Source organism: Tupaia chinensis, unplaced genomic scaffold (genome assembly GCF_000334495.1).
Source record: "Tupaia chinensis unplaced genomic scaffold, TupChi_1.0 Scaffold149537_1, whole genome shotgun sequence".
Taxonomy (NCBI): Eukaryota; Metazoa; Chordata; class Mammalia; order Scandentia; family Tupaiidae; genus Tupaia; species Tupaia belangeri.
Window position 1 is genome coordinate 1,032,615 of NW_006209381.1, and position 8,485 is coordinate 1,041,099.

The window sequence follows — 8,485 nt, forward strand, 5'->3', positions numbered from 1 at the left end:
TGGTATTTTTCTTCTTCTGATCGTCCAACAATACAGTAAACAAGAATACTTCAGATAATTACAGTCAAAGTAGGGAGAAGTAGATACCAAATACTTTGCTAAATGCCATCTCAACTATTTCCTATAGGACAAAACAAAGTGCTGGAATTTAATGACGATTTTTTAAATATGTGTTTATTTAATTTTAATTCGTCTTTTTCTTTAATTTCACCAGAGAGAGACAGCAAGAGAGAGAAGGAGAGTGAGAAAGCAAGCTGCCAGGTCCAGGATGCAAACTGTGGTCAGTCACGTGGGACTCAAGCACCTTAACCACCATGCCAACCACTGGCCTCAGTGAAGAATTAATTGACCCCAAAACAATATGGAGTTTATGCCTTTGTTTTAGAATTATGCATTTGTTTTTGTGTTCCATTCCTGTATATCATACCGCTCACCAGAAAGACAGAGAGATAGAAAGAAAGTGAGAAATCATCTCCCGGGGGGGTTGGCCACATCGCAACCCCTTCTCCTCCATTCTCCTCTCGGAATCTTGGGCACGCACACACACCTGGCATCAGTTTAAGCCACTGGGTCTGGGACTAGCACTGCAGTCCACTACGTGGGAGTCCAGCAACATAGCCACTACGCCATCTGCTGGTCCCAAGGACATGGATGTTTTTGTTTATTCACCACTGCTCTGGCCAGATTACCTTTTATTGAGAGAGATTTTTGCTATATGATGCATACTGTCTCTAGAGAGAGGCAAAAAGCGAGAAATCACCCCAGAAGGGGATGGCCACATCACAATTCCTACTCCTCCATTCTCCTCCCAGGATGTTGGACATATAAGCCACCCAGTCCGGAACTCACACCATTACCAGTTATGTGAGAGTTCAATGACGTAACCATTATGTCATCTGCTCATTCCCAGATTCCTTAAAATACCAAATGACTAGTACAAATTCACACAACAAATATGAGATTTTTCCCCCTAAAATCATCAGTCCAAACTATCTGAAAGTAATGCGAGAAATAATCTTTCACCTCTTATCTTGACTTTTACACTGCTCTTTATAAAAGAATAATTCAATCATGCTGAAATGTAACTATCTTATGACCAAACTTCAACTCATATAAATTCAGGCTACCTCTACTTGAACCTTCCAGATGAGAACGACCACACTCACATTGGCTAGCCCAGTGAACCTTTGATTTCCTTCTGTAATAGCAGGCACATGTGTTTTATTTCACCTAGATTTAAATCTATGTGCTCCAACCACAACCACACCCTTGTAAGTCAACCCCTTATCTTTATAATTTTATTTTCCACTGGCATTTTATCAACAATATTTAAATACATTTAAGTCTCTCTAATCTAAAAAAGAAAAGAAAGAAAAGAAAAGAAGAAAATCACTGTAACGTCATGGCTCCATATGGAGCTCCGGTCACCTGTTGTCTCTTTCCTCTCTTTTATTGGACAACTTTTTAACAGAGTTTTTCTTTGTAGTCTTCAGTCACTCTGCACACACTTATCAATTCATTGCTCTCTGACTATTGAATATGCTGTGTAATATAAACTATTTGATCAAGATAATTGGTGGCAACTTCAGTGTTCCTTTCTTAGTCTTTTCTGCATCACTTGATGCTATTTAAATATTCTCTTATTTTGGTTCTGCGAGTCTACATTGTCTTGATTCTCATCCTTTGTCTGACTATAATCATATTTTCTTCACAGACACATCTGCTTCATTTTTATTAAATACCGTTGTGTCTTAAGTTAGTTGATCCTGAGCCAGTTCCATGGACAATGTTACTCTCTCTCAGAGCTTCGGTGGCCATCTCCATAGTGCTCTTAAAACTCTTTTCCTATTTGATAATTCTCTCCAGTTTTCAGATATGAAACACCAACTGGACATTTACACTTAACGGTACAGCCACTTTACACTTGCAAAATTCAAAACTAAATACAATATTCACCCATGGCTGTGACTTCTCTTGTGTCCCTTGTCTCAGTGAAAGTCGGAATCAGTGAAAGTCAGAATCATCCTTCCACTTACCTAATTGGAATCCTGAGCATAATATGCAAGTTATTCTTCTGTGTCCCTATATGTGATCAGTGATTGAAAACTGTCAATTCTTCGCCCAATGTATCTTACAGGTCTGTTTATTTTTCTTCATCACATGATTATTTTCATCAAGTTATCATTACCTGCTAACTAGATAAGTACCAATTTTTCCTCCTGCATTGGTTGGGCTGTCTCATACATTATGTTGCACCATGGAGCTTGTAAAAATGCAAACTTGCATCTGTTACTTTCCAACCTAAATCTTTTCCTCAGTCTTCCTCATGCTTAGGGAAAGTCCAAATTCTTCATCATGCCTGCAAGGTGTGTATGACCTCATCCTTGCTTACGGATGAGGGTTTATGTCTCACATTTGTTTCTTCTGCTCATCAACTAAACATCAGCTCCTACAGCACTTGATTTGGTTTCCAAAGCATGTCCTACACCTGCTTACTTCCAACCCTTCTCATGTGGTATTCCCTTCTCTAAAACATTCTTCCTGATATTCATCCCCCTTTTTGTGACTAATGTAAACTTTAGACCTCTTCTTGTATGGTAACTTTCTCTAGAAATCATATACTATTCTCTGAGTGTTTTGGAGGTTCTATCCCATGCACTTCTTTATACAGTATAATTTCCCTATAAAGGCATATATATTATTTATCTCTCCTATAAATAATAAGCATAACAAAAAATAATAAATACAGTATCCACACCTTTCTTATTTATCATTGTGGCCCTGTTAGGCACAGCACTGGGCATATAAATGTATGTTGAAAGAATACATGAATGAATTAATATATGTACTTAAAATTTTTTAATGGGCACCCCCTGTGGCCTGGTGGATTTCACACAGTCAACCAGACAGTTTGAGTCATAGACCAGTAGTTTGAGAAAAACATCAGGCAAATGTGTGTATGTGCCCAAAAATCTCAAAAAGAGGGAGAAATGGAAGAAAAGAAATTGTAACAGGACCATGTCTCATAGAGGGTAATCTGTCACCTTTCTCTGTCTTTCTACAGTGAGTGTATGCAACCCCCACAACACTAAAAAGAAAAACGAATAAATAAAAAGTATGTCTCATGGAGGGTAATTTGTCACCTTTCTCTCTCTGTCTTTCTACAGTGAGTGTATGCAACCCCCACAACACTAAAAAGAAAAACGAATAAATAAAAAGTTCCTTAAAAACATTTTAAGAACTAGAACAAGCCAAAAAATACCATCTGTTTTATTTTTATTATACCTCTATTTCTGGCCTTCTCACCTCTTCACAGTCAAAAAGGATAGAGTAAACATGCAGTTATGGTTTTCCAAATGGATTACATTCTCTGTTACTTCTGTGCCCTTCCAAATCAGAATCACTTTCTTTGGAATGCTACCGCATACCTTCAAACAAATTACCCAAGCCTTTAACTATTTTAGAAATTGGTGTTTCAAAAAATTTACTGACATATTGGGACCGGTAGTTGGCATAATGGCTATGTCGCTGGATTCCCATGTAGTCAACTGCAGTTCGAGTCCCAGATCTGGTGGCTTAAACTTAAGCTGGGTACATGTGTGTGCATGCCCAAGATCCCAAGAGGAGAATGAAGAGAAGGGATTGCGGCATGGCCATCCCCTCGCGGGGTAATCCAGGTGGGGGGGGAATGTCTCTCTCTGTCTCTGTCTCGCTCTGTCTTTCCGGAGTATGTACATGCCTGTAGCAAAAACCTCTCAAAAAAAAAACATACATGCCTATACCAAAAACCTCTCAAAAAAAAAAAAAATTACTGACATGTCATACTCCAGAATCCTAAACCCTGTGGGGCCATTTCTCTATCATACTACTTTTCATTACTACCCAACAGAACTTTTCTCCTCTAAGTTAGAGAAGATAGTTTGGTATTTTGTTTTATTTCTACTAAACAAGAAAGGAAAAGGGCAATCACAGTGACTCTTAGAATGTTCTAGTAGCCTGGTCAAGTACTATGAATTGAATGGCCTAAAATTCCCGGAGAATTAAACCAAATACGAATTATATGTTATCTTCCTTTATATTCCATGTTCATTAATGGTGAACTTTGCTGAACTGTGATTTCATAGTCAGTGACAAAGAACTATCTGTATTTTAGAAGCAAGTAGTAAATTATAACCTCTGAGGTTTGAATAAACCAAGTTAGCCTTGCTAGTTTTATTGCTTAAACAGAAATTCTGCTGCCGACTCCATACACATTAGATGAAATGGAAAGGCAAAGTCTTCTTTTATATAGTTACTCATCTATTTCTCAACCAAATGTTTCCGGAAAATGACCATCTTATTTTAGTGTTATTTTCAAATATTTCAATAGTTTTACTTTTTTAACAAACATTTTAACAGTATTTGAATGTCCTAAAAACAAAAGTAACCTACATACAATAACATATGCATGAAATAAGGTATTCTTTTTACTCTTCTAAATATTAAAAACTAGAGGATCAGCAGATGGTATAATGGTTATGTAGCTGGACTCCCACGTAATTGACCATGATTCAAGTCCTGGACCCAGTGGCTTAAAACACACCAAGCACATGTGCATGCTTGCCCAAAATCCCAGGAGGAGAATGGAAGAGAAGGGATTGCATCACGGCCATCCCCACTGACGGGTGATTTCCAGTTTCTGTCTGTTTCTTTCTGTCTCTCCAGTGAGCACATACACCCTATAGCAAAAATCTCTCTTAAAAAAAATTAAAAACTAATTAATGACTGTTTAACGAATTTTTTTTTTTTGAGAGGTTTTTGCTATAGGGCATGTACGCTCACCAAAAAGACAGAGAGAGACAGAGACAGAAAGTGAGAAATCACCCTCAAGGAGAGGTAGCCATGCCACAATCCCTTCTCCTCCATTCTCCTCTTGGGATCCTGGGTATGCACGCACATGCACTCACTATGAGTTTTAAACCACTGGGTCTGGGACTTGAACTGTGATCAATTACATGGGAGTCCAGTGACAAAGCCATTATATATTTGCTGGTCCTGACTATCTAACAATTTAAAATATAATTATTACATGAGTTCTCCCGAAAAAATAGAAGATAAAGTCACAATAACATTTTTTACATAAAAGGACATTTGTTATTTACTACTTTCTTGAAGCAGGGTATGCATCTTATCATGATTAATTTTTTTCTAACAGCTATATCAGATTTTGATATGCCATAACATTTTAAGCTTATAATATTCCAGAACTGAAAAGAGAAAAGTAAGCTATGAAGTGCTTGTAATATTGTTATGTACAAGTTTAAAAATCATTAAGTAGCTGTCATTGTCTCTTTCCCAGCATCAATTGCTCCACTCTGGTTTACTTACTTCTCTCTGTATAATGAGCCCCCAGAGCACATTTCATTGCAAGGGAAAGCACACATTCTTCACTGTGGTCAGTGGGATGTGGTTAATTTGAAATCACTTAAACTATTATATCGGTCGAGTGTAGTTATTTTATTTTCAATTCACATCAGTGTTTCAGTATGCATGTCGGTTACCGGGTCAAACGGGCAGATTAATTTCGGAGCATTCTGATGCAGTGCTTTTTATCTCTGTCATTATATGCAGGCCACTCTTGAAATTAATACCTGCCCATTAAAACTGATTGCCCAAAATATCACACTTAAGGTCAACAATAATGCATAGAGAAGAAAAATATGCTAACGCAGAGATTATGATTTACAACTACTAGAGTATGGGGACATTTGGCTATAAAAAAAATACAAATGTTTTAAGGTTTTTGCCATAGGATATGTACTCACCAGAGAGAAACTGAGAGACAGTGAAAAGAAAAGTGAGAAATCACCCTAGGAGGGGGCGGGAAGGGGGGAAGGGAGCAATGGCCGCAACACCATCTCTTCTTTTCCATTCTCCTTCTGGGATTTTGAGTACACATGCATAATCGCCTGGCATGAGTTTCAAGCTGCTAGGTAAGGGGACTTGAACCATGGTCGGCCCGCACTGTAACCACTACACCACCTGCTGGCCCTATAAAAAATATTTTGCCAAAATTGGACTTCAAAAGCAACATGATGTTGAAAGAAACCTTTAGAATGTGATAATAAACCTGGAAACAGCCTGGTGAGGCTTTCTGTATTATTTTATCCTGTCCTACTCTATTATAACCAAGATTCCAAACTCTGTGTGTGTGTGTGTGTGTGTGTGTGTGTGTGTGTGTGAGCGTGGAGAGAGACAAAGAAAAAGAGAGACAGAGAGAGACACATGCTTCTGAAAGGCATAAAATTTAAAAGTGAATATTACATTTAAAAATCTAGATCTGACTTGCAACCAGAAAATAAAAGAATTCTCAAACACTGCTTTAATATATCCCGTTAATAAATATTCATGCACTAATTAAAAGTAACCATGTAAATAAACATTTGAGGAATGTTTATTCCCCAAATATCCTCTACTACAATAGCACACATACTGCATTAGTAACTAGTATTTTTTTTTGAGAGTTTTTGCTAGAGGGTGCGGGTGCTCACCAGACAGAGAGAGACAGACAGAAAGCGAGAAATCACCCCCCAGGGGGGATGGCCACACCGCAATCCCTTCTCCTCCGTTCTCCTCTCGGCATCTTGGGCACACACGCACACGCGCCCGGTGTGAGTTTTAAGCCACTGGGTCCAGGACATGAACCGTGGTCGACTACATGGGAGTCCAGTGACATAGCCATTACGCTAACTGCTGGTCCCAGTAACTAGTATTTTTAAGAGATATAGCCATGCTTTCATCATTTTATAATACAACAGTATTGAGCATTTGAGACAGGCAATAGGTCTATTAGGTTTTTTTTTTTTTGAAGATTTATAAATAAGGTAGTCATCTCTGATGAATAATACCTTGCTGTCAAAGATAGAAAATTTAAAACAATAATAAAAACTAATCAGACACCCAAAACTTTCATTTCCTTCAAAAAGAAGGACTATATACTCTGGAAGGAGGACTTTGAAGTTACAACTCTGTTATTAAAGTTCTAGGATGGCAGGAAATAAGAGCATTGCCTTCATTGCCTTTATTCATAAGCACCCAGAAAACTGTAACCTTCAACCATCTGTGCAAAACTGTAAGCTACACACACACACACACACACACAAATAACAAAGCACAGTCAAAAGACCCAGAAACGTATGTAAAAGAGCAACCCATATGACACCTGACCATGGTAAAAACTTCAAAAGCTGATATACTTTGAAAGAATACATAGTAATGCATCAAAGATAAAGGAGCAAGAAAATATTACTGGTAGATAGGATTAAGATATTTGTTATCTAGGAGTATAGGTCAATATTTACACCATGTTTTTTTAAAAATTTTTTTAGAGAGATTTTTGCTATAGGGTGTGTGCGCTTGCCTGAGAGACAGAGACAGAAAGAGAGAAATCACCTTCCAGTGGGGGTGGCCATGCAGCAATCTCTTCTCCATTCTCTCAGGATTTGGGGCACACATGCACATGTACCTGGGGTGAGTTTTAAGTTGTCGGGTCCGGGACTCAAATCATGGTCTACTACATGGGAGTCCAGTGATATAACCATTAAGCCATCTGCTGGTTCCACATAAACCATTTTTAAAAATCACTTTCCCAGTACTTCATAAATAGCTTCCTTCTGATTGATGAACTCTGACTTTTTTAAATATATGTGCCTCTTGGGGCTGGCAGGTGGCATGGTGGTTAAGGTGCTAGACTCCCACATGGCCAACTGTAGTTTGAATCCTGGACCTGGCAGCTTGCTTTCTCACTTTCCCCTCTCTCTGTGTCTCTCTGGCCCAATTTAAAAATAATAATAATAAATAAAATTAAATAAATAATTATTTTAAAATATATATGCCTTTTAAGAAATTATATTTCTCTAACCTAGTAAGCAAATCATAAGCTCTAGAGCAACAAAAATGCCATTTTTAAGCTAAAAAAAAAAAACTTGACTCTTCTCATTAAATTTTGAAACACTTTGTATTCTACCCATGACTTCTTAGGAGAATATGTTTTTAATATCCTGATTTATTCTGATTAGCTAAAAGTTTTAAGAGGCAAGTTTCCTTTTGCTCTTCTCAAATGTCTTTTGACCTCTTTACCTATGGAAGAGAAAAAAACTGAAAAATAAACATCTTCAAACTACCTTGGTTCTACCATTAATGAAAGTGGTTAATTTTGGAAAACTTAAATAATTTTGAAGTCAACACAGTTACATTTGAAAGCCACTAATATGACTTCCCATTCACATTTCTTTCTGTGGAAACTAATTTAGTAGGATAACTGATACAACACTGCTCATAACAAATTATTTCACAGTCAAATCAACGAAGCACAGGATTAAACTGATAAACGAATGTTTCTGTGAGAAATGGTTTTTACTGGGCTAAGACATGTATGATCAGGGGAAACCACAGATCTCACAAAAGCACACACTGGGGCAATATACACAATGCTTTTCTCTAGTAT